The following is a 25,967-nucleotide window of genomic DNA, read 5'->3' as shown; positions in this document are numbered from 1 at the left end:
TCGTACTAGTGGCTTGCGTTACATCTAGTTTGTTTCTACTGCAGTTCGACTCTTTTGGTTGTCTCTGAACTTTATTTTTTTCCTCGAGCCGATTTTGATTAGCTCGTATGTATTATTCTGCTAAAAAAAAAAAAAACTTGTGAGCGGGATACGGCCGAAAGGCCCTTGGCTCAACCCCTGCCGTCTGCGGCCTTCACTCTTCGCATTTGGAAAGCCATTGAGTGGACCGTGCTTACCAAGTCTCTGTGAGCGAGATGAGAGATAGTCCCGCGTATGGCCTCCTGCACGTTTTTTCATTTAGACTAGTGATCGTCCCGCCGAAGCGAGACAGTAGAAAAATCGTCTATATACTCATCGTTTTGGCCTTCTCCACGGAAATCTTTAGTAAAAGGCGAAAGATTTGTGCGTGAACTGAAGAAAGCCCAGAGTTGTCGTAAGTCGGCGCGACCTGTTGTGCCTTCGAGCCGACTTAACCTTTGCTTGTGGTGTGCCGCTTGCCAGTGTGTCCGTTCGTAGAGGACGCTTAAAAGGTGCTGCATCGTGAGGTGTAGACTTGACACAAGGACTTTCACCTTTCTGATCTACATCACCTAGTTGAGTGCGTTCGCGTGAATCACTAGGAAGTTGCGTTCGCTGTCTCGGAGAGTGTGGTCCCTGTAGGCAATACGTCGTACTAGTGGCTTGCGTTACATCTAGTTTGTTTCTACTGCAGTTCGACTCCTTTGGTTGTCTCTGAACTTTATTTCTTTCCTCGAGCCGATTTTGATTAGCTCGTATGTATTATTCTGCTAAAAAAAAAAAAACTTGTGAGCGGGATACGGGCGAAAGGCCCTTGGCTCAACCCCTGCCGTCTGCGGCCTTCACTCTTCGCATTTGGAAAGCCATTGAGTGGACCGTGCTTACCAAGTCTCTGTGAGCGAGACCTGTTGTGCCTTCGAGCCGACTTAACCTTTGCTTGTGGTGTGCCGCTTGCCAGTGTGTCCGTTCGTAGAGGACGCTTAAAAGGTGCTGCATCGTGAGGTGTAGACTTGACACAAGGACTTTCACCTTTCTGATCTACATCACCTAGTTGAGTGCGTTCGCGTGAATCACTAGGAAGTTGCGTTCGCTGTCTCGGAGAGTGTGGTCCCTGTAGGCAATACGTCGTACTAGTGGCTTGCGTTACATCTAGTTTGTTTCTACTGCAGTTCGACTCCTTTGGTTGTCTCTGAACTTTATTTCTTTCCTCGAGCCGATTTTGATTAGCTCGCATGTATTATTCTGCTAAAAAAAAAAAAAAACTTGTGAGCGGGATACGGGCGAAAGGCCCTTGGCTCAACCCCTGCCGTCTGCGGCCTTCACTCTTCGCATTTGGAAAGCCATTGAGTGGACCGTGCTTACCAAGTCTCTGTGAGCGAGACCTGTTGTGCCTTCGAGCCGACTTAACCTTTGCTTGTGGTGTGCCGCTTGCCAGTGTGTCCGTTCGTAGAGGACGCTTAAAAGGTGCTGCATCGTGAGGTGTAGACTTGACACAAGGACTTTCACCTTTCTGATCTACATCACCTAGTTGAGTGCGTTCGCGTGAATCACTAGGAAGTTGCGTTCGCTGTCTCGGAGAGTGTGGTCCCTGTAGGCAATACGTCGTACTAGTGGCTTGCGTTACATCTAGTTTGTTTCTACTGCAGTTCGACTCCTTTGGTTGTCTCTGAACTTTATTTCTTTCCTCGAGCCGATTTTGATTAGCTCGTATGTATTATTCTGCTAAAAAAAAAAAAAACTTGTGAGCGGGATACGGCCGAAAGGCCCTTGGCTCAACCCCTGCCGTCTGCGGCCTTCACTCTTCGCATTTGGAAAGCCATTGAGTGGACCGTGCTTACCAAGTCTCTGTAAGCGAGATGAGAGATAGGCCCGCGTATGGCCTCCTGCACGTTTTTTCATTTAGACTAGTGATCGTCCCGCCGAAGCGAGACAGTAGAAAAATCGTCTATATACTCATCGTTTTGGCCTTCTCCACGGAAATCTTTAGTAAAAGGCGAAAGATTTGTGCGTGAACTGAAGAAAGCCCAGAGTTGTCGTAAGTGGGCGCGACCTGTTGTGCCTTCGAGCCGACTTAACCTTTGCTTGTGGTGTGCCGCTTGCCAGTGTGTCCGTTCGTAGAGGACGCTTAAAAGGTGCTGCATCGTGAGGTGTAGACTTGACACAAGGACTTTCACCTTTCTGATCTACATCACCTAGTTGAGTGCGTTCGCGTGAATCACTAGGAAGTTGCGTTCGCTGTCTCGGAGAGTGTGGTCCCTGTAGGCAATACGTCGTACTAGTGGCTTGCGTTACATCTAGTTTGTTTCTACTGCAGTTCGACTCCTTTGGTTGTCTCTGAACTTTATTTCTTTCCTCGAGCCGATTTTGATTAGCTCGTATGTATTATTCTGCTAAAAAAAAAAAAAAACTTGTGAGCGGGATACGGCCGAAAGGCCCTTGGCTCAACCCCTGCCGTCTGCGGCCTTCACTCTTCGCATTTGGAAAGCCATTGAGTGGACCGTGCTTACCAAGTCTCTGTGAGCGAGATGAGAGATAGGCCCGCGTATGGCCTCCTGCACGTTTTTTCATTTAGACTAGTGATCGTCCCGCCGAAGCGAGACAGTAGAAAAATCGTCTATATACTCATCGTTTTGGCCTTCTCCACGGAAATCTTTAGTAAAAGGCGAAAGATTTGTGCGTGAACTGAAGAAAGCCCAGAGTTGTCGTAAGTCGGCGCGACCTGTTGTGCCTTCGAGCCGACTTAACCTTTGCTTGTGGTGTGCCGCTTGCCAGTGTGTCCGTTCGTAGAGGACGCTTAAAAGGTGCTGCATCGTGAGGTGTAGACTTGACACAAGGACTTTCACCTTTCTGATCTACATCACCTAGTTGAGTGCGTTCGCGTGAATCACTAGGAAGTTGCGTTCGCTGTCTCGGAGAGTGTGGTCCCTGTAGGCAATACGTCGTACTAGTGGCTTGCGTTACATCTAGTTTGTTTCTACTGCAGTTCGACTCCTTTGGTTGTCTCTGAACTTTATTTCTTTCCTCGAGCCGATTTTGATTAGCTCGTATGTATTATTCTGCTAAAAAAAAAAAAAACTTGTGAGCGGGATACGGCCGAAAGGCCCTTGGCTCAACCCCTGCCGTCTGCGGCCTTCACTCTTCGCATTTGGAAAGCCATTGAGTGGACCGTGCTTACCAAGTCTCTGTGAGCGAGATGAGAGATAGGCCCGCGTATGGCCTCCTGCACGTTTTTTCATTTAGACTAGTGATCGTCCCGCCGAAGCGAGACAGTAGAAAAATCGTCTATATACTCATCGTTTTGGCCTTCTCCACGGAAATCTTTAGTAAAAGGCGAAAGATTTGTGCGTGAACTGAAGAAAGCCCAGAGTTGTCGTAAGTCGGCGCGACCTGTTGTGCCTTCGAGCCGACTTAACCTTTGCTTGTGGTGTGCCGCTTGCCAGTGTGTCCGTTCGTAGAGGACGCTTAAAAGGTGCTGCATCGTGAGGTGTAGACTTGACACAAGGACTTTCACCTTTCTGATCTACATCACCTAGTTGAGTGCGTTCGCGTGAATCACTAGGAAGTTGCGTTCGCTGTCTCGGAGAGTGTGGTCCCTGTAGGCAATACGTCGTACTAGTGGCTTGCGTTACATCTAGTTTGTTTCTACTGCAGTTCGACTCCTTTGGTTGTCTCTGAACTTTATTTCTTTCCTCGAGCCGATTTTGATTAGCTCGTATGTATTATTCTGCTAAAAAAAAAAAAAACTTGTGAGCGGGATACGGCTGAAAGGCCCTTGGCTCAACCCCTGCCGTCTGCGGCCTTCACTCTTCGCATTTGGAAAGCCATTGAGTGGACCGTGCTTACCAAGTTTCTGTGAGCGAGATGAGAGATAGGCCCGCGTATGGCCTCCTGCACGTTTTTTCATTTAGACTAGTGATCGTCCCGCCGAAGCGAGACAGTAGAAAAATCGTCTATATACTCATCGTTTTGGCCTTCTCCACGGAAATCTTTAGTAAAAGGCGAAAGATTTGTGCGTGAACTGAAGAAAGCCCAGAGTTGTCGTAAGTCGGCGCGACCTGTTGTGCCTTCGAGCCGACTTAACCTTTGCTTGTGGTGTGCCGCTTGCCAGTGTGTCCGTTCGTAGAGGACGCTCAAAAGGTGCTGCATCGTGAGGTGTAGACTTGACACAAGGACTTTCACCTTTCTGATCTACATCACCTAGTTGAGTGCGTTCGCGTGAATCACTAGGAAGTTGCGTTCGCTGTCTCGGAGAGTGTGGTCCCTGTAGGCAATACGTCGTACTAGTGGCTTGCGTTACATCTAGTTTGTTTCTACTGCAGTTCGACTCCTTTGGTTGTCTCTGAACTTTATTTCTTTCCTCGAGCCGATTTTGATTAGCTCGTATGTATTATTCTGCTAAAAAAAAAAAAAGACTTGTGAGCGGGATACGGCCGAAAGGCCCTTGGCTCAACCCCTGCCGTCTGCGGCCTTCACTCTTCGCATTTGGAAAGCCATTGAGTGGACCGTGCTTACCAAGTCTCTGTGAGCGAGATGAGAGATAGGCCCGCGTATGGCCTCCTGCATGTTTTTTCATTTAGACTAGTGATCGTCCCGCCGAAGCGAGACAGTAGAAAAATCGTCTATATACTCATCGTTTTGGCCTTCTCCACGGAAATCTTTAGTAAAAGGCGAAATATTTGTGCGTGAACTGAAGAAAGCCCAGAGTTGTCGTAAGTCGGCGCGACCTGTTGTGCCTTCGAGCCGACTTAACCTTTGCTTGTGGTGTGCCGCTTGCCAGTGTGTCCGTTCGTAGAGGACGCTCAAAAGGTGCTGCATCGTGAGGTGTAGACTTGACACAAGGACTTTCACCTTTCTGATCTACATCACCTAGTTGAGTGCGTTCGCGTGAATCACTAGGAAGTTGCGTTCGCTGTCTCGGAGAGTGTGGTCCCTGTAGGCAATACGTCGTACTAGTGGCTTGCGTTACATCTAGTTTGTTTCTACTGCAGTTCGACTCCTTTGGTTGTCTCTGAACTTCATTTCTTTCCTCGAGCCGATTTTGATTAGCTCGTATGTATTATTCTGCTAAAAAAAAAAAAAAACTTGTGAGCGGGATACGGCCGAAAGGCCCTTGGCTCAACCCCTGCCGTCTGCGGCCTTCACTCTTCGCATTTGGAAAGCCATTGAGTGGACCGTGCTTACCAATTCTCTGTGAGCGAGATGAGAGATAGGCCCGCGTATGGCCTCCTGCACGTTTTTTCATTTAGACTAGTGATCGTCCCGCCGAAGCGAGACAGTAGAAAAATCGTCTATATACTCATCGTTTTGGCCTTCTCCACGGAAATCTTTAGTAAAAGGCGAAAGATTTGTGCGTGAACTGAAGAAAGCCCAGAGTTGTCGTAAGTGGGCGCGACCTGTTGTGCCTTCGAGCCGACTTAACCTTTGCTTGTGGTGTGCCGCTTGCCAGTGTGTCCGTTCGTAGAGGACGCTTAAAAGGTGCTGCATCGTGAGGTGTAGACTTGACACAAGGACTTTCACCTTTCTGATCTACATCACCTAGTTGAGTGCGTTCGCGTGAATCACTAGGAAGTTGCGTTCGCTGTCTCGGAGAGTGTGGTCCCTGTAGGCAATACGTCGTACTAGTGGCTTGCGTTACATCTAGTTTGTTTCTACTGCAGTTCGACTCCTTTGGTTGTCTCTGAACTTCATTTCTTTCCTCGAGCCGATTTTGATTAGCTCGTATGTATTATTCTGCTAAAAAAAAAAAAAAACTTGTGAGCGGGATACGGCCGAAAGGCCCTTGGTTCAACCCCTGCCGTCTGCGGCCTTCACTCTTCGCATTTGGAAAGCCATTGAGTGGACCGTGCTTACCAATTCTCTGTGAGCGAGATGAGAGATAGGCCCGCGTATGGCCTCCTGCACGTTTTTTCATTTAGACTAGTGATCGTCCCGCCGAAGCGAGACAGTAGAAAAATCGTCTATATACTCATCGTTTTGACCTTTTCCACGGAAATCTTTAGTAAAAGGCGAAAGATTTGTGCGTGAACTGAAGAAAGCCCAGAGTTGTCGTAAGTCGGCGCGACCTGTTGTGCCTTCGAGCCGACTTAACCTTTGCTTGTGGTGTGCCGCTTGCCAGTGTGTCCGTTCGTAGAGGACGCTTAAAAGGTGCTGCATCGTGAGGTGTAGACTTGACACAAGGACTTTCACCTTTCTGATCTACATCACCTAGTTGAGTGCGTTCGCGTGAATCACTAGGAAGTTGCGTTCGCTGTCTCGGAGAGTGTGGTCCCTGTAGGCAATACGTCGTACTAGTGGCTTGCGTTACATCTAGTTTGTTTCTACTGCAGTTCGACTCCTTTGGTTGTCTCTGAACTTTATTTCTTTCCTCGAGCCGATTTTGATTAGCTCGTATGTATTATTCTGGTTCAAAAAAAAGAAAACTTGTGAGCGGGATACGGCCGAAAGGCCCTTGGCTCAACCCCTGCCGTCTGCGGCCTTCACTCTTCGCATTTGGAAAGCCATTGAGTGGACCGTGCTTACCAAGTCTCTGTGAGCGAGATGAGAGATAGGCCCGCGTATGGCCTCCTGCACGTTTTTTCATTTAGACTAGTGATCGTCCCGCCGAAGCGAGACAGTAGAAAAATCGTCTATATACTCATCGTTTTGGCCTTCTCCACGGAAATCTTTAGTAAAAGGCGAAAGATTTGTGCGTGAACTGAAGAAAGCCCAGAGTTGTCGTAAGTGGGCGCGACCTGTTGTGCCTTCGAGCCGACTTAACCTTTGCTTGTGGTGTGCCGCTTGCCAGTGTGTCCGTTCGTAGAGGACGCTTAAAAGGTGCTGCATCGTGAGGTGTAGACTTGACACAAGGACTTTCACCTTTCTGATCTACATCACCTAGTTGAGTGCGTTCGCGTGAATCACTAGGAAGTTGCGTTCGCTGTCTCGGAGAGTGTGGTCCCTGTAGGCAATACGTCGTACTAGTGGCTTGCGTTACATCTAGTTTGTTTCTACTGCAGTTCGACTCCTTTGGTTGTCTCTGAACTTCATTTCTTTCCTAGAGCCGATTTTGATTAGCTCGTATGTATTATTCTGCTAAAAAAAAAAAAAAACTTGTGAGCGGGATACGGCCGAAAGGCCCTTGGCTCAACCCCTGCCGTCTGCGGCCTTCACTCTTCGCATTTGGAAAGCCATTGAGTGGACCGTGCTTACCAATTCTCTGTGAGCGAGATGAGAGATAGGCCCGCGTATGGCCTCCTGCACGTTTTTTCATTTAGACTAGTGATCGTCCCGCCGAAGCGAGACAGTAGAAAAATCGTCTATATACTCATCGTTTTGGCCTTCTCCACGGAAATCTTTAGTAAAAGGCGAAAGATTTGTGCGTGAACTGAAGAAAGCCCAGAGTTGTCGTAAGTGGGCGCGACCTGTTGTGCCTTCGAGCCGACTTAACCTTTGCTTGTGGTGTGCCGCTTGCCAGTGTGTCCGTTCGTAGAGGACGCTTAAAAGGTTCTGCATCGTGAGGTGTAGACTTGACACAAAGACTTTCACCTTTCTGATCTACATCACCTAGTTGAGTGCGTTCGCGTGAATCACTAGGAAGTTGCGTTCGCTGTCTCGGAGAGTGTGGTCCCTGTAGGCAATACGTCGTACTAGTGGCTTGCGTTACATCTAGTTTGTTTCTACTGCAGTTCGACTCCTTTGGTTGTCTCTGAACTTCATTTCTTTCCTAGAGCCGATTTTGATTAGCTCGTATGTATTATTCTGCTAAAAAAAAAAAAAAACTTGTGAGCGGGATACGGCCGAAAGGCCCTTGGCTCAACCCCTGCCGTCTGCGGCCTTCACTCTTCGCATTTGGAAAGCCATTGAGTGGACCGTGCTTACCAATTCTCTGTGAGCGAGATGAGAGATAGGCCCGCGTATGGCCTCCTGCACGTTTTTTCATTTAGACTAGTGATCGTCCCGCCGAAGCGAGACAGTAGAAAAATCGTCTATATACTCATCGTTTTGGCCTTCTCCACGGAAATCTTTAGTAAAAGGCGAAAGATTTGTGCGTGAACTGAAGAAAGCCCAGAGTTGTCGTAAGTGGGCGCGACCTGTTGTGCCTTCGAGCCGACTTAACCTTTGCTTGTGGTGTGCCGCTTGCCAGTGTGTCCGTTCGTAGAGGACGCTTAAAAGGTTCTGCATCGTGAGGTGTAGACTTGACACAAAGACTTTCACCTTTCTGATCTACATCACCTAGTTGAGTGCGTTCGCGTGAATCACTAGGAAGTTGCGTTCGCTGTCTCGGAGAGTGTGGTCCCTGTAGGCAATACGTCGTACTAGTGGCTTGCGTTACATCTAGTTTGTTTCTACTGCAGTTCGACTCCTTTGGTTGTCTCTGAACTTCATTTCTTTCCTCGAGCCGATTTTGATTACCTCGTATGTATTATTCTGCTAAAAAAAAAAAAAAACTTGTGAGCGGGATACGGCCGAAAGGCCCTTGGCTCAACCCCTGCCGTCTGCGGCCTTCACTCTTCGCATTTGGAAAGCCATTGAGTGGACCGTGCTTACCAAGTTTCTGTGAGCGAGATGAGAGATAGGCCCGCGTATGGCCTCCTGCACGTTTTTTCATTTAGACTAGTGATCGTCCCGCCGAAGCGAGACAGTAGAAACATCGTCTATATACTCATCGTTTTGGCCTTCTCCACGGAAGTCTTTAGTAAAAGGCGAAAGATTTGTGCGTGAACTGAAGAAAGCCCAGAGTTGTCGTAAGTCGGCGCGACCTGTTGTGCCTTCGAGCCGACTTAACCTTTGCTTGTGGTGTGCCGCTTGCAAGTGTGTCCGTTCGTAGAGGACGCTTAAAAGGTGCTGCATCGTGAGGTGTAGACTTGACACAAGGACTTTCACCTTTCTGATCTACATCACCTAGTTGAGTGCGTTCGCGTGAATCACTAGGAAGTTGCGTTCGCTGTCTCGGAGAGTGTGGTCCCTGTAGGCAATACGTCGTACTAGTGGCTTGCGTTACATCTAGTTTGTTTCTACTGCAGTTCGACTCCTTTGGTTGTCTCTGAACTTTATTTCTTTCCTCGAGCCGATTTTGATTAGCTCGTATGTATTATTCTGCTAAAAAAAAAAAAAAACTTGTGAGCGGGATACGGCCGAAAGGCCCTTGGCTCAACCCCTGCCGTCTGCGGCCTTCACTCTTCGCATTTGGAAAGCCATTGAGTGGACCGTGCTTACCAAGTCTCTGTGAGCGAGATGAGAGATAGGCCCGCGTATGGCCTCCTGCACGTTTTTTCATTTAGACTAGTGATCGTCCCGCCGAAGCGAGACAGTAGAAAAATCGTCTATATACTCATCGTTTTGGACTTCTCCACGGAAATCTTTAGTAAAAGGCGAAAGATTTGTGCGTGAACTGAAGAAAGCCCAGAGTTGTCGTAAGTGGGCGCGACCTGTTGTGCCTTCGAGCCGACTTAACCTTTGCTTGTGTTGTGCCGCTTGCCAGTGTGTCCGTTCGTAGAGGACGCTTAAAAGGTGCTGCATCGTGAGGTGTAGACTTGACACAAGGACTTTCACCTTTCTGATCTACATCACCTAGTTGAGTGCGTTCGCGTGAATCACTAGGAAGTTGCGTTCGCTGTCTCGGAGAGTGTGGTCCCTGTAGGCAATACGTCGTACTAGTGGCTTGCGTTACATCTAGTTTGTTTCTACTGCAGTTCGACTCCTTTGGTTGTCTCTGAACTTCATTTCTTTCCTCGAGCCGATTTTGATTAGCTCGTATGTATTATTCTGCTAAAAAAAAAAAAAACTTGTGAGCGGGATACGGCCGAAAGGCCCTTGGCTCAACCCCTGCCGTCTGCGGCCTTCACTCTTCGCATTTGGAAAGCCATTGAGTGGACCGTGCTTACCAAGTCTCTGTGAGCGAGATGAGAGATAGGCCCGCGTATGGCCTCCTGCACGTTTTTTCATTTAGACTAGTGATCGTCCCGCCGAAGCAAGACAGTAGAAACATCGTCTATATACTCATCGTTTTGGCCTTCTCCACGGAAATCTTTAGTAAAAGGCGAAAGATTTGTGCGTGAACTGAAGAAAGCCCAGAGTTGTCGTAAGTCGGCGCGACCTGTTGTGCCTTCGAGCCGACTTAACCTTTGCTTGTGGTGTGCCGCTTGCCAGTGTGTCCGTTCGTAGAGGACGCTTAAAAGGTGCTGCATCGTGAGGTGTAGACTTGACACAAGGACTTTCACCTTTCTGATCTACATCACCTAGTTGAGTGCGTTCGCGTGAATCACTAGGAAGTTGCGTTCGCTGTCTCGGAGAGTGTGGTCCCTGTAGGCAATACGTCGTACTAGTGGCTTGCGTTACATCTAGTTTGTTTCTACTGCAGTTAGACTCCTTTGGTTGTCTCTGAACTTTATTTCTTTCCTCGAGCCGATTTTGATTAGCTCGTATGTATTATTCTGCTAAAAAAAAAAAAAACTTGCGAGCGGGATACGGCCGAAAGGCCATTGGCTCAACCCTTGCCGTCTGCGGCCTTCACTCTTCGCATTTGGAAAGCCATTGAGTGGACCGTGCTTACCAAGTCTCTGTGAGCGAGATGAGAGATAGACCCGCGTATGGCCTCCTGCACGTTTTTTCATTTAGACTAGTGATCGTCCCGCCGAAGCGAGACAGTAGAAAAATCGTCTATATACTCATCGTTTTGGCCTTCTCCACGGAAATCTTTAGTAAAAGGCGAAAGATTTGTGCGTGAACTGAAGAAAGCCCAGAGTTGTCGTAAGTCGGCGCGACCTGTTGTGCCTTCGAGCCGACTTAACCTTTGCTTGTGGTGTGCCGCTTGCCAGTGTGTCCGTTCGTAGAGGACGCTTAAAAGGTGCTGCATCGTGAGGTGTAGACTTGACACAAGGACTTTCACCTTTCTGATCTACATCACCTAGTTGAGTGCGTTCGCGTGAATCACTAGGAAGTTGCGTTCGCTGTCTCGGAGAGTGTGGTCCCTGTAGGCAATACGTCGTACTAGTGGCTTGCGTTACATCTAGTTTGTTTCTACTGCAGTTCGACTCCTTTGGTTGTCTCTGAACTTTATTTCTTTCCTCGAGCCGATTTTGATTAGCTCGTATGTATTATTCTGCTAAAAAAAAAAACAACTTGTGAGCGGGATACGGGCGAAAGGCCCTTGGCTCAACCCCTGCCGTCTGCGGCCTTCACTCTTCGCATTTGGAAAGCCATTGAGTGGACCGTGCTTACCAAGTCTCTGTGAGCGAGATGAGAGATAGGCCCGCGTATGGCCTCCTGCACGTTTTTTCATTTAGACTAGTGATCGCCCCGCCGAAGCGAGACAGTAGAAAAATCGTCTATATACTCATCGTTTTGGCTTTCTCCACGGAAATCTTTAGTAAAAGGCGAAAGATTTGTGCGTGAACTGAAGAAAGCCCAGAGTTGTCGTAAGTCGGCGCGACCTGTTGTGCCTTCGAGCCGACTTAACCTTTGCTTGTGGTGTGCCGCCTGCCAGTGTGTCCGTTCGTAGAGGACGCTTAAAAGGTGCTGCATCGTGAGGTGTAGACTTGACACAAGGACTTTCACCTTTCTGATCTACATCACCTAGTTGAGTGCGTTCGCGTGAATCACTAGGAAGTTGCGTTCGCTGTCTCGGAGAGTGTGGTCCCTGTAGGCAATACGTCGTACTAGTGGCTTGCGTTACATCTAGTTTGTTTCTACTGCAGTTCGACTCCTTTGGTTGTCTCTGAACTTTATTTCTTTCCTCGAGCCGATTTTGATTAGCTCGTATGTATTATTCTGCTAAAAAAAAAAAAAACTTGTGAGCGGGATACGGCCGAAAGGCCCTTGGCTCAACCCTTGCCGTCTGCGGCCTTCACTCTTCGCATTTGGAAAGCCATTGAGTGGACCGTGCTTACCAAGTCCCTGTGAGCGAGATGAGAGATAGGCCCGCGTATGGCCTCCTGCACGTTTTTTCATTTAGACTAGTGATCGTCCCGCCGAAGCGAGACAGTAGAAAAATCGTCTATATACTCATCGTTTTGGCCTTCTCCACGGAAATCTTTAGTAAAAGGCGAAAGATTTGTGCGTGAACTGAAGAAAGCCCAGAGTTGGCGTAAGTCGGCGCGACCTGTTGTGCCTTCGAGCCGACTTAACCTTTGCTTGTGGTGTGCCGCTTGCCAGTGTTTCCGTTCGTAGAGGACGCTTAAAAGGTGCTGCATCGTGAGGTGTAGACTTGACACAAGGACTTTCACCTTTCTGATCTACATCACCTAGTTGAGTGCGTTCGCGTGAATCACTAGGAAGTTGCGTTCGCTGTCTCGGAGAGTGTGGTCCCTGTAGGCAATACGTCGTACTAGTGGCTTGCGTTACATCTAGTTTGTTTCTACTGCAGTTCGACTCCTTTGGTTGTCTCTGAACTTTATTTCTTTCCTCGAGCCGATTTTGATTAGCTCGTATGTATTATTCTGCTAAAAAAAAAAAAAAACTTGTGAGCGGGATACGGCCGAAAGGCCCTTGGCTCAACCCCTGCCGTCTGCGGCCTTCACTCTTCGCATTTGGAAAGCCATTGAGTGGACCGTGCTTACCAAGTCTCTGTGAGCGAGATGAGAGATAGGCCCGCGTATGGCCTCCTGCACGTTTTTTCATTTAGACTAGTGATCGTCCCGCCGAAGCGAGACAGTAGAAAAATCGTCTATATACTCATCGTTTTGGCTTTCTCCACGGAAATCTTTAGTAAAAGGCGAAAGATTTGTGCGTGAACTGAAGAAAGCCCAGAGTTGTCGTCAGTCGGCGCGACCTGTTGTGCCTTCGAGCCGACTTAACCTTTGCTTGTGGTGTGCCGCTTGCCAGTGTGTCCGTTCGTAGAGGACGCTTAAAAGGTGCTGCATCGTGAGGTGTAGACTTGACACAAGGACTTTCACCTTTCTGATCTACATCACCTAGTTGAGTGCGTTCGCGTGAATCACTAGGAAGTTGCGTTCGCTGTCTCGGAGAGTGTGGTCCCTGTAGGCAATACGTCGTACTAGTGGCTTGCGTTACATCTAGTTTGTTTCTACTGCAGTTCGACTCCTTTGGTTGTCTTTGAACTTTATTTCTTTCCTCGAGCCGATTTTGATTAGCTCGTATGTATTATTCTGCTAAAAAAAAAAAAAAACTTGTGAGCGGGATACGGCCGAAAGGCCCTTGGCTCAACCCCTGCCGTCTGCGGCCTTCACTCTTCGCATTTGGAAAACCATTGAGTGGACCGTGCTTACCAAGTCTCTGTGAGCGAGATGAGAGATAAGCCCGCGTATGGCCTCCTGCACGTTTTTTCATTTAGACTAGTGATCGTCCCGCCGAAGTGAGACAGTAGAAAAATCGTCTATATACTCATCGTTTTGGCCTTCTCCACGGAAATCTTTAGTAAAAGGCGAAAGATTTGTGCGTGAACTGAAGAAAGCCCAGAGTTGTCGTAAGTCGGCGCGACCTGTTGTGCCTTCGAGCCGACTTAACCTTTGCTTGTGGTGTGCCGCTTGCCAGTGTGTCCGTTCGTAGAGGACGCTTAAAAGGTGCTGCATCGTGAGGCGTAGACTTGACACAAGGACTTTCACCTTTCTGATCTACATCACCTAGTTGAGTGCGTTCGCGTGAATCACTAGGAAGTTGCGTTCGCTGTCTCGGAGAGTGTGGTCCCTGTAGGCAATACGTCGTACTAGTGGCTTGCGTTACATCCAGTTTGTTTCTACTGCAGTTCGACTCCTTTGGTTGTCTCTGAACTTTATTTCTTTCCTCGAGCCAATTTTGATTAGCTCGTATGTATTATTCTGCTAAAAAAAAAAAAAAACTTGTGAGCGGGATACGGCCGAAAGGCCCTTGGCTCAACCCCTGCCGTCTGCGGCCTTCACTCTTCGCATTTGGAAATCCATTGAGTGGACCGTGCTTACCAAGTCTCTGTGAGCGAGATGAGAGATAGGCCCGCGTATGGCCTCCTGCACGTTTTTTCATTTAGACTAGTGATCGTCCCGCCGAAGCGAGACAGTAGAAAAATCGTCTATATACTCATCGTTTTGGCCTTCTCCACGGAAATCTTTAGTAAAAGGCGAAAGATTTGTGCGTGAACTGAAGAAAGCCCAGAGTTGTCGTAAGTCGGCGCGACCTGTTGTGCCTTCGAGCCGACTTAACCTTTGCTTGTGGTGTGCCGCTTGCCAGTGTGTCCGTTCGCAGAGGACGCTTAAAAGGTGCTGCATCGTGAGGTGTAGACTTGACACAAGGACTTTCACCTTTCTGATCTACATCACCTAGTTGAGTGCGTTCGCGTGAATCACTAGGAAGTTGCGTTCGCTGTCTCGGAGAGTGTGGTCCCTGTAGGCAATACGTCGTACTAGTGGCTTGCGTTACATCTAGTTTGTTTCTACTGCAGTTCGACTCCTTTGGTTGTCTCTGAACTTTATTTCTTTCCTCGAGCCGATTTTGATTAGCTCGTATGTATTATTCTGCTAAAAAAAAACAAAAACTTGTGAGCGGGATACGGGCGAAAGGCCCTTGGCTCAACCCCTGCCGTCTGCGGCCTTCACTCTTCGCATTTGGAAAGCCATTGAGTGGACCGTGCTTACCAAGTCTCTGTGAGCGAGATGAGAGATAGGCCCGCGTATGGCCTCCTGCACGTTTTTTCATTTAGACTAGTGATCGTCCCGCCGAAGCGAGACAGTAGAAAAATCGTCTATATACTCATCGTTTTGGCCTTCTCCACGGAAATCTTTAGTAAAAGGCGAAAGATTTGTGCGTGAACTGAAGAAAGCCCAGAGTTGTCGTAAGTCGGCGCGACCTGTTGTGCCTTCGAGCCGACTTAACCTTTGCTTGTGGTGTGCCGCTTGCCAGTGTGTCCGTTCGTAGAGGACGCTTAAAAGGTGCTGCATCGTGAGGTGTAGACTTGACACAAGGACTTTCACCTTTCTGATCTACATCACCTAGTTGAGTGCGTTCGCGTGAATCACTAGGAAGTTGCGTTCGCTGTCTCGGAGAGTGTGGTCCCTGTAGGCAATACGTCGTACTAGTGGCTTGCGTTACATCTAGTTTGTTTCTACTGCAGTTCGACTCTTTTGGTTGTCTCTGAACTTTATTTTTTTCCTCGAGCCGATTTTGATTAGCTCGTATGTATTATTCTGCTAAAAAAAAAAAAAACTTGTGAGCGGGATACGGCCGAAAGGCCCTTGGCTCAACCCCTGCCGTCTGCGGCCTTCACTCTTCGCATTTGGAAAGCCATTGAGTGGACCGTGCTTACCAAGTCTCTGTGAGCGAGATGAGAGATAGGCCCGCGTATGGCCTCCTGCACGTTTTTTCATTTAGACTAGTGATCGTCCCGCCGAAGCGAGACAGTAGAAAAATCGTCTATATACTCATCGTTTTGGCCTTCTCCACGGAAATCTTTAGTAAAAGGCGAAAGATTTGTGCGTGAACTGAAGAAAGCCCAGAGTTGTCGTAAGTCGGCGCGACCTGTTGTGCCTTCGAGCCGACTTAACCTTTGCTTGTGGTGTGCCGCTTGCCAGTGTGTCCGTTCGTAGAGGACGCCTAAAAGGTGCTGCATCGTGAGGTGTAGACTTGACACAAGGACTTTCACCTTTCTGATCTACATCACCTAGTTGAGTGCGTTCGCGTGAATCACTAGGAAGTTGCGTTCGCTGTCTCGGAGAGTGTGGTCCCTGTAGGCAATACGTCGTACTAGTGGCTTGCGTTACATCTAGTTTGTTTCTACTGCAGTTCGACTCTTTTGGTTGTCTCTGAACTTTATTTTTTTCCTCGAGCCGATTTTGATTAGCTCGTATGTATTATTCTGCTAAAAAAAAAAAAAACTTGTGAGCGGGATACGGCCGAAAGGCCCTTGGCTCAACCCCTGCCGTCTGCGGCCTTCACTCTTCGCATTTGGAAAGCCATTGAGTGGACCGTGCTTACCAAGTCTCTGTGAGCGAGATGAGAGATAGGCCCGCGTATGGCCTCCTGCACGTTTTTTCATTTAGACTAGTGATCGTCCCGCCGAAGCAAGACAGTAGAAAAATCGTCTATATACTCATCGTTTTGGCCTTCTCCACGGAAATCTTTAGTAAAAGGCGAAAGATTTGTGCGTGAACTGAAGAAAGCCCAGAGTTGTCGTAAGTCGGCGCGACCTGTTGTGCCTTCGAGCCGACTTAACCTTTGCTTGTGGTGTGCCGCTTGCCAGTGTGTCCGTTCGTAGAGGACGCCTAAAAGGTGCTGCATCGTGAGGTGTAGACTTGACACAAGGACTTTCACCTTTCTGATCTACATCACCTAGTTCAGTGCGTTCGCGTGAATCACTAGGAAGTTGCGTTCGCTGTCTCGGAGAGTGTGGTCCCTGTAGGCAATACGTCGTACTAGTGGCTTGCGTTACATCTAGTTTGTTTCTACTGCAGTTCGACTCCTTTGGTTGTCTCTGAACTTTATTTCTTTCCTCGAGCCGATTTTGATTAGCTCGTATGTATTATTCTGCTAAAAAAAAAAAAAAACTTGTGAGCGGGATACGGCCGAAAGGCCCTTGGCTCAACCCCTGCCGTCTGCGGCCTTCACTCTTCGCATTTGGAAAGCCATTGAGTGGACCGTGCTTACCAAGTCTCTGTGAGCGAGATGAGAGATAGGCCCGCGTATGGCCTCCTGCACGTTTTTTCATTTAGACTAGTGATCGTCCCGCCGAAGCGAGACAGTAGAAAAATCGTCTATATACTCATCGTTTTGGCCTTCTCCACGGAAATCTTTAGTAAAAGGCGAAAGATTTGTGCGTGAACTGAAGAAAGCCCAGAGTTGTCGTAAGTCGGCGCGACCTGTTGTGCCTTCGAGCCGACTTAACCTTTGCTTGTGGTGTGCCGCTTGCCAGTGTGTCCGTTCGTAGAGGACGCCTAAAAGGTGCTGCATCGTGAGGTGTAGACTTGACACAAGGACTTTCACCTTTCTGATCTACATCACCTAGTTCAGTGCGTTCGCGTGAATCACTAGGAAGTTGCGTTCGCTGTCTCGGAGAGTGTGGTCCCTGTAGGCAATACGTCGTACTAGTGGCTTGCGTTACATCTAGTTTGTTTCTACTGCAGTTCGACTCCTTTGGTTGTCTCTGAACTTTATTTCTTTCCTCGAGCCGATTTTGATTAGCTCGTATGTATTATTCTGCTAAAAAAAAAAAAAAAAAAAAACTTGTGAGCGGGATACGGCCGAAAGGCCCTTGGCTCAACCCCTGCCGTCTGCGGCCTTCACTCTTCGCATTTGGAAAGCCATTGAGTGGACCGTGCTTACCAAGTCTCTGTGAGCGAGATGAGAGATAGGCCCGCGTATGGCCTCCTGCACGTTTTTTCATTTAGACTAGTGATCGTCCCGCCGAAGCGAGACAGTAGAAAAATCGTCTATATACTCATCGTTTTGGCCTTCTCCACGGAAATCTTTAGTAAAAGGCGAAAGATTTGTGCGTGAACTGAAGAAAGCCCAGAGTTGTCGTAAGTCGGCGCGACCTGTTGTGCCTTCGAGCCGACTTAACCTTTGCTTGTGGTGTGCCGCTTGCCAGTGTGTCCGTTCGTAGAGGACGCTTAAAAGGTGCTGCATCGTGAGGTGTAGACTTGACACAAGGACTTTCACCTTTCTGATCTACATCATCTAGTTGAGTGCGTTCGCGTGAATCACTAGGAAGTTGCGTTCGCTGTCTCGGAGAGTGTTGTCCCTGTAGGCAATACGTCGTACTAGTGGCTTGCGTTACATCTAGTTTGTTTCTACTGCAGTTCGACTCCTTTGGTTGTCTCTGAACTTTATTTCTTTCCTCGAGCCGATTTTGATTAGCTCGTATGTATTATTCTGCTAAAAAAAAAAAAAACTTGTGAGCGGGATACGGGCGAAAGGCCCTTGGCTCAACCCCTGCCGTCTGCGGCCTTCACTCTTCGCATTTGGAAAGCCATTGAGTGGACCGTGCTTACCAAGTCTCTGTGAGCGAGATGAGAGATAGGCCCGCGTATGGCCTCCTGCACGTTTTTTCATTTAGACTAGTGATCGTCCCGCCGAAGCGAGACAGTAGAAAAATCGTCTATATACTCATCGTTTTGGCCTTCTCCACGGAAATCTTTAGTAAAAGGCGAAAGATTTGTGCGTGAACTGAAGAAAGCCCAGAGTTGTCGTAAGTCGGCGCGACCTGTTGTGCCTTCGAGCCGACTTAACCTTTGCTTGTGGTGTGCCGCTTGCCAGTGTGTCCGTTCGTAGAGGACGCTTAAAAGGTGCTGCATCGTGAGGTGTAGACTTGACACAAGGACTTTCACCTTTCTGATCTACATCACCTAGTTGAGTGCGTTCGCGTGAATCACTAGGAAGTTGCGTTCGCTGTCTCGGAGAGTGTGGTCCCTGTAGGCAATACGTCGTACTAGTGGCTTGCGTTACATCTAGTTTGTTTCTACTGCAGTTCGACTCTTTTGGTTGTCTCTGAACTTTATTTTTTTCCTCGAGCCGATTTTGATTAGCTCGTATGTATTATTCTGCTAAAAAAAAAAAAACTTGTGAGCGGGATACGGCCGAAAGGCCCTTGGCTCAACCCCTGCCGTCTGCGGCCTTCACTCTTCGCATTTGGAAAGCCATTGAGTGGACCGTGCTTACCAAGTCTCTGTGAGCGAGATGAGAGATAGGCCCGCGTATGGCCTCCTGCACGTTTTTTCATTTAGACTAGTGATCGTCCCGCCGAAGCGAGACAGTAGAAAAATCGTCTATATACTCATCGTTTTGGCCTTCTCCACGGAAATCTTTAGTAAAAGGCGAAAGATTTGTGCGTGAACTGAAGAAAGCCCAGAGTTGTCGTAAGTCGGCGCGACCTGTTGTGCCTTCGAGCCGACTTAACCTTTGCTTGTGGTGTGCCGCTTGCCAGTGTGTCCGTTCGTAGAGGACGCTTAAAAGGTGCTGCACCGTGAGATGTAGACTTGACACAAGGACTTTCACCTTTCTGATCTACATCACCTAGTTGAGTGCGTTCGCGTGAATCACTAGGAAGTTGCGTTCGCTGTCTCGGAGAGTGTGGTCCCTGTAGGCAATACGTCGTACTAGTGGCTTGCGTTACATCTAGTTTGTTTCTACTGCAGTTCGACTCCTTTGGTTGTCTCTGAACTTTATTTCTTTCCTCGAGCCGATTTTGATTAGCTCGTATGTATTATTCTGCTAAAAAAAAAAAAACTTGTGAGCGGGATACGGGCGAAAGGCCCTTGGCTCAACCCCTGCCGTCTGCGGCCTTCACTCTTCGCATTTGGAAAGCCATTGAGTGGACCGTGCTTACCAAGTCTCTGTGAGCGAGATGAGAGATAGGCCCGCGTATGGCCTCCTGCACGTTTTTTCATTTAGACTAGTGATCGTCCCGCCGAAGCGAGACAGTAGAAAAATTGTCTATATACTCATCGTTTTGGCCTTCTCCACGGAAATCTTTAGTAAAAGGCGAAAGATTTGTGCGTGAACTGAAGAAAGCCCAGAGTTGTCGTAAGTCGGCGCGACCTGTTGTGCCTTCGAGCCGACTTAACCTTTGCTTGTGGTGTGCCGCTTGCCAGTGTGTCCGTTCGTAGAGGACGCTTAAAAGGTGCTGCATCGTGAGGTGTAGACTTGACACAAGGACTTTCACCTTTCTGATCTACATCACCTAGTTGAGTGCGTTCGCGTGAATCACTAGGAAGTTGCGTTCGCTGTCTCGGAGAGTGTGGTCCCTGTAGGCAATACGTCGTACTAGTGGCTTGCGTTACATCTAGTTTGTTTCTACTGCAGTTCGACTCCTTTGGTTGTCTCTGAACTTTATTTCTTTCCTCGAGCCGATTTTGATTAGCTCGTATGTATTATTCTGCTAAAAAAAAAAAAAACTTGTGAGCGGGATACGGCCGAAAGGCCCTTGGCTCAACCCCTGCCGTCTGCGGCCTTCACTCTTCGCATTTGGAAAGCCATTGAGTGGACCGTGCTTACCAAGTCTCTGTGAGCGAGATGAGAGATAGGCCCGCGTATGGCCTCCTGCACGTTTTTTCATTTAGACTAGTGATCGTCCCGCCGAAGCGAGACAGTAGAAAAATCGTCTATATACTCATCGTTTTGGCCTTCTCCACGGAAATCTTTAGTAAAAGGCGAAAGATTTGTGCGTGAACTGAAGAAAGCCCAGAGTTGTCGTAAGTGGGCGCGACCTGTTGTGCCTTCGAGCCGACTTAACCTTTGCTTGTGGTGTGCCGCTTGCCAGTGTGTCCGTTCGTAGAGGACGCTTAAAAGGTGCTGCATCGTGAGGTGTAGACTTGACACAAGGACTTTCACCTTTCTGATCTACATCACCTAGTTGAGTGCGTTCGCGTGAATCACTAGGAAGTTGCGTTCGCTGTCTCGGAGAGTGTGGTCCCTGTAGGCAATACGTCGTACTAGTGGCTTGCGTTACATCTAGTTTGTTTCTACTGCAGTTCGACTCCTTTGGTTGTCTCTGAACTTTATTTCTTTCCTCGAGCCGATTTTGATTAGCTCGTATGTATTATTCTGCTAAAAAAAAAAAAAAACTTGTGAGCGGGATACGGGCGAAAGGCCCTTGGCTCAACCCCTGCCGTCTGCGGCCTTCACTCTTCGCATTTGGAAAGCCATTGAGTGGACCGTGCTTACCAAGTCTCTGTGAGCGAGACCTGTTTTGCCTTCGAGCCGACTTAACCTTTGCTTGTGGTGTGCCGCTTGCCAGTGTGTCCGTTCGTAGAGGACGCTTAAAAGGTGCTGCATCGTGAGGTGTAGACTTGACACAAGGACTTTCACCTTTCTGATCTACATCACCTAGTTGAGTGCGTTCGCGTGAATCACTAGGAAGTTGCGTTCGCTGTCTCGGAGAGTGTGGTCCCTGTAGGCAATACGTCGTACTAGTGGCTTGCGTTACATCTAGTTTGTTTCTACTGCAGTTCGACTCCTTTGGTTGTCTCTGAACTTTATTTCTTTCCTCGAGCCGATTTTGATTAGCTCGCATGTATTATTCTGCTAAAAAAAAAAAAAAACTTGTGAGCGGGATACGGGCGAAAGGCCCTTGGCTCAACCCCTGCCGTCTGCGGCCTTCACTCTTCGCATTTGGAAAGCCATTGAGTGGACCGTGCTTACCAAGTCTCTGTGAGCGAGACCTGTTGTGCCTTCGAGCCGACTTAACCTTTGCTTGTGGTGTGCCGCTTGCCAGTGTGTCCGTTCGTAGAGGACGCTTAAAAGGTGCTGCATCGTGAGGTGTAGACTTGACACAAGGACTTTCACCTTTCTGATCTACATCACCTAGTTGAGTGCGTTCGCGTGAATCACTAGGAAGTTGCGTTCGCTGTCTCGGAGAGTGTGGTCCCTGTAGGCAATACGTCGTACTAGTGGCTTGCGTTACATCTAGTTTGTTTCTACTGCAGTTCGACTCCTTTGGTTGTCTCTGAACTTTATTTCTTTCCTCGAGCCGATTTTGATTAGCTCGTATGTATTATTCTGCTAAAAAAAAAAAAAACTTGTGAGCGGGATACGGCCGAAAGGCCCTTGGCTCAACCCCTACCGTCTGCGGCCTTCACTCTTCGCATTTGGAAAGCCATTGAGTGGACCGTGCTTACCAAGTCTCTGTAAGCGAGATGAGAGATAGGCCCGCGTATGGCCTCCTGCACGTTTTTTCATTTAGACTAGTGATCGTCCCGCCGAAGCGAGACAGTAGAAAAATCGTCTATATACTCATCGTTTTGGCCTTCTCCACGGAAATCTTTAGTAAAAGGCGAAAGATTTGTGCGTGAACTGAAGAAAGCCCAGAGTTGTCGTAAGTCGGCGCGACCTGTTGTGCCTTCGAGCCGACTTAACCTTTGCTTGTGGTGTGCCGCTTGCCAGTGTGTCCGTTCGTAGAGGACGCTTAAAAGGTGCTGCATCGTGAGGTGTAGACTTGACACAAGGACTTTCACCTTTCTGATCTACATCACCTAGTTGAGTGCGTTCGCGTGAATCACTAGGAAGTTGCGTTCGCTGTCTCGGAGAGTGTGGTCCCTGTAGGCAATACGTCGTACTAGTGGCTTGCGTTACATCTAGTTTGTTTCTACTGCAGTTCGACTCCTTTGGTTGTCTCTGAACTTTATTTCTTTCCTCGAGCCGATTTTGATTAGCTCGTATGTATTATTCTGCTAAAAAAAAAAAAAAACTTGTGAGCGGGATACGGCCGAAAGGCCCTTGGCTCAACCCCTGCCGTCTGCGGCCTTCACTCTTCGCATTTGGAAAGCCATTGAGTGGACCGTGCTTACCAAGTCTCTGTGAGCGAGATGAGAGATAGGCCCGCGTATGGCCTCCTGCACGTTTTTTCATTTAGACTAGTGATCGTCCCGCCGAAGCGAGACAGTAGAAAAATCGTCTATATACTCATCGTTTTGGCCTTCTCCACGGAAATCTTTAGTAAAAGGCGAAAGATTTGTGCGTGAACTGAAGAAAGCCCAGAGTTGTCGTAAGTCGGCGCGACCTGTTGTGCCTTCGAGCCGACTTAACCTTTGCTTGTGGTGTGCCGCTTGCCAGTGTGTCCGTTCGTAGAGGACGCTTAAAAGGTGCTGCATCGTGAGGTGTAGACTTGACACAAGGACTTTCACCTTTCTGATCTACATCACCTAGTTGAGTGCGTTCGCGTGAATCACTAGGAAGTTGCGTTCGCTGTCTCGGAGAGTGTGGTCCCTGTAGGCAATACGTCGTACTAGTGGCTTGCGTTACATCTAGTTTGTTTCTACTGCAGTTCGACTCCTTTGGTTGTCTCTGAACTTTATTTCTTTCCTCGAGCCGATTTTGATTAGCTCGTATGTATTATTCTGCTAAAAAAAAAAAAAACTTGTGAGCGGGATACGGCCGAAAGGCCCTTGGCTCAACCCCTGCCGTCTGCGGCCTTCACTCTTCGCATTTGGAAAGCCATTGAGTGGACCGTGCTTACCAAGTCTCTGTGAGCGAGATGAGAGATAGGCCCGCGTATGGCCTCCTGCACGTTTTTTCATTTAGACTAGTGATCGTCCCGCCGAAGCGAGACAGTAGAAAAATCGTCTATATACTCATCGTTTTGGCCTTCTCCACGGAAATCTTTAGTAAAAGGCGAAAGATTTGTGCGTGAACTGAAGAAAGCCCAGAGTTGTCGTAAGTCGGCGCGACCTGTTGTGCCTTCGAGCCGACTTAACCTTTGCTTGTGGTGTGCCGCTTGCCAGTGTGTCCGTTCGTAGAGGACGCTTAAAAGGTGCTGCATCGTGAGGTGTAGACTTGACACAAGGACTTTCACCTTTCTGATCTACATCACCTAGTTGAGTGCGTTCGCGTGAATCACTAGGAAGTTGCGTTCGCTGTCTCGGAGAGTGTGGTCCCTGTAGGCAATACGTCGTACTAGTGGCTTGCGTTACATCTAGTTTGTTTCTACTGCAGTTCGACTCCTTTGGTTGTCTCTGAACTTTATTTCTTTCCTCGAGCCGATTTTGATTAGCTCGTATGTATTATTCTGCTAAAAAAAAAAAAAAACTTGTGAGCGGGATACGGCTGAAAGGCCCTTGGCTCAACCCCTGCCGTCTGCGGCCTTCACTCTTCGCATTTGGAAAGCCATTGAGTGGACCGTGCTTACCAAGTTTCTGTGAGCGAGATGAGAGATAGGCCCGCGTATGGCCTCCTGCACGTTTTTTCATTTAGACTAGTGATCGTCCCGCCGAAGCGAGACAGTAGAAAAATCGTCTATATACTCATCGTTTTGGCCTTCTCCACGGAAATCTTTAGTAAAAGGCGAAAGATTTGTGCGTGAACTGAAGAAAGCCCAGAGTTGTCGTAAGTCGGCGCGACCTGTTGTGCCTTCGAGCCGACTTAACCTTTGCTTGTGGTGTGCCGCTTGCCAGTGTGTCCGTTCGTAGAGGACGCTCAAAAGGTGCTGCATCGTGAGGTGTAGACTTGACACAGGGACTTTCACCTTTCTGATCTACATCACCTAGTTGAGTGCGTTCGCGTGAATCACTAGGAAGTTGCGTTCGCTGTCTCGGAGAGTGTGGTCCCTGTAGGCAATACGTCGTACTAGTGGCTTGCGTTACATCTAGTTTGTTTCTACTGCAGTTCGACTCCTTTGGTTGTCTCTGAACTTTATTTCTTTCCTCGAGCCGATTTTGATTAGCTCGTATGTATTATTCTGCTAAAAAAAAAAAAAAGACTTGTGAGCGGGATACGGCCGAAAGGCCCTTGGCTCAACCCCTGCCGTCTGCGGCCTTCACTCTTCGCATTTGGAAAGCCATTGAGTGGACCGTGCTTACCAAGTCTCTGTGAGCGAGATGAGAGATAGGCCCGCGTATGGCCTCCTGCATGTTTTTTCATTTAGACTAGTGATCGTCCCGCCGAAGCGAGACAGTAGAAAAATCGTCTATATACTCATCGTTTTGGCCTTCTCCACGGAAATCTTTAGTAAAAGGCGAAAGATTTGTGCGTGAACTGAAGAAAGCCCAGAGTTGTCGTAAGTCGGCGCGACCTGTTGTGCCTTCGAGCCGACTTAACCTTTGCTTGTGGTGTGCCGCTTGCCAGTGTGTCCGTTCGTAGAGGACGCTCAAAAGGTGCTGCATCGTGAGGTGTAGACTTGACACAAGGACTTTCACCTTTCTGATCTACATCACCTAGTTGAGTGCGTTCGCGTGAATCACTAGGAAGTTGCGTTCGCTGTCTCGGAGAGTGTGGTCCCTGTAGGCAATACGTCGTACTAGTGGCTTGCGTTACATCTAGTTTGTTTCTACTGCAGTTCGACTCCTTTGGTTGTCTCTGAACTTTATTTCTTTCCTCGAGCCGATTTTGATTAGCTCGTATGTATTATTCTGCTAAAAAAAAAAAAAGACTTGTGAGCGGGATACGGCCGAAAGGCCCTTGGCTCAACCCCTGCCGTCTGCGGCCTTCACTCTTCGCATTTGGAAAGCCATTGAGTGGACCGTGCTTATTAAGTCTCTGTGAGCGAGATGAGAGATAGGCCCGCGTATGGCCTCCTGCATGTTTTTTCATTTAGACTAGTGATCGTCCCGCCGAAGCGAGACAGTAGAAAAATCGTCTATATACTCATCGTTTTGGCCTTCTCCACGGAAATCTTTAGTAAAAGGCGAAAGATTTGTGCGTGAAATGAAGAAAGCCCAGAGTTGTCGTAAGTCGGCGCGACCTGTTGTGCCTTCGAGCCGACTTAACCTTTGCTTGTGGTGTGCCGCTTGCCAGTGTGTCCGTTCGTAGAGGACGCTTAAAAGGTGCTGCATCGTGAGGTGTAGACTTGACACAAGGACTTTCACCTTTCTGATCTACATCACCTAGTTGAGTGCGTTCGCGTGAATCACTAGGAAGTTGCGTTCGCTGTCTCGGAGAGTGTGGTCCCTGTAGGCAATACGTCGTACTAGTGGCTTGCGTTACATCTAGTTTGTTTCTACTGCAGTTCGACTCCTTTGGTTGTCTCTGAACTTTATTTCTTTCCTCGAGCCGATTTTGATTAGCTCGTATGTATTATTCTGCTAAAAAAAAAAAAAAACTTGTGAGCGGGATACGGCCGAAAGGCCCTTGGCTCAACCCCTGCCGTCTGCGGCCTTCACTCTTCGCATTTGGAAAGCCATTGAGTGGACCGTGCTTACCAAGTCTCTGTGAGCGAGATGAGAGATAGGCCTGCGTATGCCCTCCTGCACGTTTTTTCATTTAGACTAGTGATCGTCCCGCCGAAGCGAGACAGTAGAAAAATCGTCTATATACTCATCGTTTTGGCCTTCTCCACGGAAATCTTTAGTAAAAGGCGAAAGATTTGTGCGTGAACTGAAGAAAGCCCAGAGTTGTCGTAAGTCGGCGCGACCTGTTGTGCCTTCGAGCCGACTTAACCTTTGCTTGTGGTGTGCCGCTTGCCAGTGTGTCCGTTCGTAGAGGACGCTTAAAAGGTGCTGCATCGTGAGGTGTAGACTTGACACAAGGACTTTCACCTTTCTGATCTACATCACCTAGTTGAGTGCGTTCGCGTGAATCACTAGGAAGTTGCGTTCGCTGTCTCGGAGAGTGTGGTCCCT

General features: G+C 48.4%; 36 non-coding genes across 36 annotated transcripts; all 36 read right to left on the bottom strand.

Annotated features, from left to right (window-relative positions):
• Positions 1–310: 310 nt before the first annotated feature.
• On the bottom strand, positions 311–431 carry LOC130619211 (U5 spliceosomal RNA). The gene has a single exon (XR_008979954.1). It is a non-coding gene; the product is annotated as a U5 spliceosomal RNA (small nuclear RNA).
• A 1,499-nt stretch (positions 432–1,930) lies between these two features.
• On the bottom strand, positions 1,931–2,051 carry LOC130619210 (U5 spliceosomal RNA). The gene has a single exon (XR_008979952.1). It is a non-coding gene; the product is annotated as a U5 spliceosomal RNA (small nuclear RNA).
• A 548-nt stretch (positions 2,052–2,599) lies between these two features.
• LOC130619209 (U5 spliceosomal RNA) lies at positions 2,600–2,720 on the bottom strand. Its single transcript, XR_008979951.1, has one exon. It is a non-coding gene; the product is annotated as a U5 spliceosomal RNA (small nuclear RNA).
• Positions 2,721–3,267: 547 nt separating this feature from the next.
• LOC130619208 (U5 spliceosomal RNA) lies at positions 3,268–3,388 on the bottom strand. Its single transcript, XR_008979950.1, has one exon. It is a non-coding gene; the product is annotated as a U5 spliceosomal RNA (small nuclear RNA).
• A 547-nt stretch (positions 3,389–3,935) lies between these two features.
• LOC130619207 (U5 spliceosomal RNA) lies at positions 3,936–4,056 on the bottom strand. Its single transcript, XR_008979949.1, has one exon. It is a non-coding gene; the product is annotated as a U5 spliceosomal RNA (small nuclear RNA).
• A 548-nt stretch (positions 4,057–4,604) lies between these two features.
• Positions 4,605–4,725, bottom strand: LOC130619891 (U5 spliceosomal RNA). Its single transcript, XR_008980628.1, has one exon. It is a non-coding gene; the product is annotated as a U5 spliceosomal RNA (small nuclear RNA).
• Positions 4,726–5,273: 548 nt separating this feature from the next.
• Positions 5,274–5,394, bottom strand: LOC130619205 (U5 spliceosomal RNA). The gene has a single exon (XR_008979948.1). It is a non-coding gene; the product is annotated as a U5 spliceosomal RNA (small nuclear RNA).
• Positions 5,395–5,942: 548 nt separating this feature from the next.
• On the bottom strand, positions 5,943–6,063 carry LOC130619893 (U5 spliceosomal RNA). The gene has a single exon (XR_008980629.1). It is a non-coding gene; the product is annotated as a U5 spliceosomal RNA (small nuclear RNA).
• Positions 6,064–6,611: 548 nt separating this feature from the next.
• Positions 6,612–6,732, bottom strand: LOC130619203 (U5 spliceosomal RNA). Its single transcript, XR_008979946.1, has one exon. It is a non-coding gene; the product is annotated as a U5 spliceosomal RNA (small nuclear RNA).
• Positions 6,733–7,280: 548 nt separating this feature from the next.
• On the bottom strand, positions 7,281–7,401 carry LOC130619202 (U5 spliceosomal RNA). Its single transcript, XR_008979945.1, has one exon. It is a non-coding gene; the product is annotated as a U5 spliceosomal RNA (small nuclear RNA).
• Positions 7,402–7,949: 548 nt separating this feature from the next.
• Positions 7,950–8,070, bottom strand: LOC130619201 (U5 spliceosomal RNA). Its single transcript, XR_008979944.1, has one exon. It is a non-coding gene; the product is annotated as a U5 spliceosomal RNA (small nuclear RNA).
• Positions 8,071–8,618: 548 nt separating this feature from the next.
• On the bottom strand, positions 8,619–8,739 carry LOC130619932 (U5 spliceosomal RNA). The gene has a single exon (XR_008980669.1). It is a non-coding gene; the product is annotated as a U5 spliceosomal RNA (small nuclear RNA).
• Positions 8,740–9,287: 548 nt separating this feature from the next.
• LOC130619797 (U5 spliceosomal RNA) lies at positions 9,288–9,408 on the bottom strand. Its single transcript, XR_008980535.1, has one exon. It is a non-coding gene; the product is annotated as a U5 spliceosomal RNA (small nuclear RNA).
• A 547-nt stretch (positions 9,409–9,955) lies between these two features.
• LOC130619904 (U5 spliceosomal RNA) lies at positions 9,956–10,076 on the bottom strand. The gene has a single exon (XR_008980640.1). It is a non-coding gene; the product is annotated as a U5 spliceosomal RNA (small nuclear RNA).
• A 547-nt stretch (positions 10,077–10,623) lies between these two features.
• LOC130619200 (U5 spliceosomal RNA) lies at positions 10,624–10,744 on the bottom strand. The gene has a single exon (XR_008979943.1). It is a non-coding gene; the product is annotated as a U5 spliceosomal RNA (small nuclear RNA).
• A 547-nt stretch (positions 10,745–11,291) lies between these two features.
• Positions 11,292–11,412, bottom strand: LOC130619682 (U5 spliceosomal RNA). Its single transcript, XR_008980421.1, has one exon. It is a non-coding gene; the product is annotated as a U5 spliceosomal RNA (small nuclear RNA).
• A 547-nt stretch (positions 11,413–11,959) lies between these two features.
• On the bottom strand, positions 11,960–12,080 carry LOC130619199 (U5 spliceosomal RNA). The gene has a single exon (XR_008979941.1). It is a non-coding gene; the product is annotated as a U5 spliceosomal RNA (small nuclear RNA).
• A 548-nt stretch (positions 12,081–12,628) lies between these two features.
• LOC130618844 (U5 spliceosomal RNA) lies at positions 12,629–12,749 on the bottom strand. The gene has a single exon (XR_008979588.1). It is a non-coding gene; the product is annotated as a U5 spliceosomal RNA (small nuclear RNA).
• Positions 12,750–13,296: 547 nt separating this feature from the next.
• On the bottom strand, positions 13,297–13,418 carry LOC130619742 (U5 spliceosomal RNA). Its single transcript, XR_008980480.1, has one exon. It is a non-coding gene; the product is annotated as a U5 spliceosomal RNA (small nuclear RNA).
• A 548-nt stretch (positions 13,419–13,966) lies between these two features.
• LOC130619198 (U5 spliceosomal RNA) lies at positions 13,967–14,087 on the bottom strand. The gene has a single exon (XR_008979940.1). It is a non-coding gene; the product is annotated as a U5 spliceosomal RNA (small nuclear RNA).
• Positions 14,088–14,635: 548 nt separating this feature from the next.
• Positions 14,636–14,756, bottom strand: LOC130619197 (U5 spliceosomal RNA). Its single transcript, XR_008979939.1, has one exon. It is a non-coding gene; the product is annotated as a U5 spliceosomal RNA (small nuclear RNA).
• A 547-nt stretch (positions 14,757–15,303) lies between these two features.
• Positions 15,304–15,424, bottom strand: LOC130619196 (U5 spliceosomal RNA). Its single transcript, XR_008979938.1, has one exon. It is a non-coding gene; the product is annotated as a U5 spliceosomal RNA (small nuclear RNA).
• A 547-nt stretch (positions 15,425–15,971) lies between these two features.
• LOC130619691 (U5 spliceosomal RNA) lies at positions 15,972–16,092 on the bottom strand. The gene has a single exon (XR_008980430.1). It is a non-coding gene; the product is annotated as a U5 spliceosomal RNA (small nuclear RNA).
• A 548-nt stretch (positions 16,093–16,640) lies between these two features.
• Positions 16,641–16,761, bottom strand: LOC130619194 (U5 spliceosomal RNA). The gene has a single exon (XR_008979937.1). It is a non-coding gene; the product is annotated as a U5 spliceosomal RNA (small nuclear RNA).
• Positions 16,762–17,315: 554 nt separating this feature from the next.
• Positions 17,316–17,436, bottom strand: LOC130619193 (U5 spliceosomal RNA). Its single transcript, XR_008979936.1, has one exon. It is a non-coding gene; the product is annotated as a U5 spliceosomal RNA (small nuclear RNA).
• Positions 17,437–17,983: 547 nt separating this feature from the next.
• LOC130619191 (U5 spliceosomal RNA) lies at positions 17,984–18,104 on the bottom strand. Its single transcript, XR_008979934.1, has one exon. It is a non-coding gene; the product is annotated as a U5 spliceosomal RNA (small nuclear RNA).
• A 546-nt stretch (positions 18,105–18,650) lies between these two features.
• LOC130619190 (U5 spliceosomal RNA) lies at positions 18,651–18,771 on the bottom strand. The gene has a single exon (XR_008979933.1). It is a non-coding gene; the product is annotated as a U5 spliceosomal RNA (small nuclear RNA).
• Positions 18,772–19,317: 546 nt separating this feature from the next.
• LOC130618789 (U5 spliceosomal RNA) lies at positions 19,318–19,438 on the bottom strand. Its single transcript, XR_008979533.1, has one exon. It is a non-coding gene; the product is annotated as a U5 spliceosomal RNA (small nuclear RNA).
• A 547-nt stretch (positions 19,439–19,985) lies between these two features.
• On the bottom strand, positions 19,986–20,106 carry LOC130619189 (U5 spliceosomal RNA). The gene has a single exon (XR_008979932.1). It is a non-coding gene; the product is annotated as a U5 spliceosomal RNA (small nuclear RNA).
• A 1,501-nt stretch (positions 20,107–21,607) lies between these two features.
• On the bottom strand, positions 21,608–21,728 carry LOC130619188 (U5 spliceosomal RNA). The gene has a single exon (XR_008979930.1). It is a non-coding gene; the product is annotated as a U5 spliceosomal RNA (small nuclear RNA).
• A 548-nt stretch (positions 21,729–22,276) lies between these two features.
• LOC130619187 (U5 spliceosomal RNA) lies at positions 22,277–22,397 on the bottom strand. Its single transcript, XR_008979929.1, has one exon. It is a non-coding gene; the product is annotated as a U5 spliceosomal RNA (small nuclear RNA).
• Positions 22,398–22,944: 547 nt separating this feature from the next.
• LOC130619186 (U5 spliceosomal RNA) lies at positions 22,945–23,065 on the bottom strand. Its single transcript, XR_008979928.1, has one exon. It is a non-coding gene; the product is annotated as a U5 spliceosomal RNA (small nuclear RNA).
• Positions 23,066–23,613: 548 nt separating this feature from the next.
• On the bottom strand, positions 23,614–23,734 carry LOC130619185 (U5 spliceosomal RNA). The gene has a single exon (XR_008979927.1). It is a non-coding gene; the product is annotated as a U5 spliceosomal RNA (small nuclear RNA).
• Positions 23,735–24,283: 549 nt separating this feature from the next.
• LOC130619183 (U5 spliceosomal RNA) lies at positions 24,284–24,404 on the bottom strand. Its single transcript, XR_008979926.1, has one exon. It is a non-coding gene; the product is annotated as a U5 spliceosomal RNA (small nuclear RNA).
• Positions 24,405–24,952: 548 nt separating this feature from the next.
• On the bottom strand, positions 24,953–25,073 carry LOC130618835 (U5 spliceosomal RNA). The gene has a single exon (XR_008979580.1). It is a non-coding gene; the product is annotated as a U5 spliceosomal RNA (small nuclear RNA).
• Positions 25,074–25,621: 548 nt separating this feature from the next.
• LOC130619182 (U5 spliceosomal RNA) lies at positions 25,622–25,742 on the bottom strand. The gene has a single exon (XR_008979925.1). It is a non-coding gene; the product is annotated as a U5 spliceosomal RNA (small nuclear RNA).
• Positions 25,743–25,967: the final 225 nt, after the last annotated feature.

Source organism: Hydractinia symbiolongicarpus, chromosome 11 (genome assembly GCF_029227915.1).
Source record: "Hydractinia symbiolongicarpus strain clone_291-10 chromosome 11, HSymV2.1, whole genome shotgun sequence".
Classification (NCBI taxonomy): domain Eukaryota; kingdom Metazoa; phylum Cnidaria; class Hydrozoa; order Anthoathecata; family Hydractiniidae; genus Hydractinia; species Hydractinia symbiolongicarpus.
Note: the sequence above shows the minus strand (reverse complement) of the source record. Positions and strands in the feature narration are given on the sequence as shown.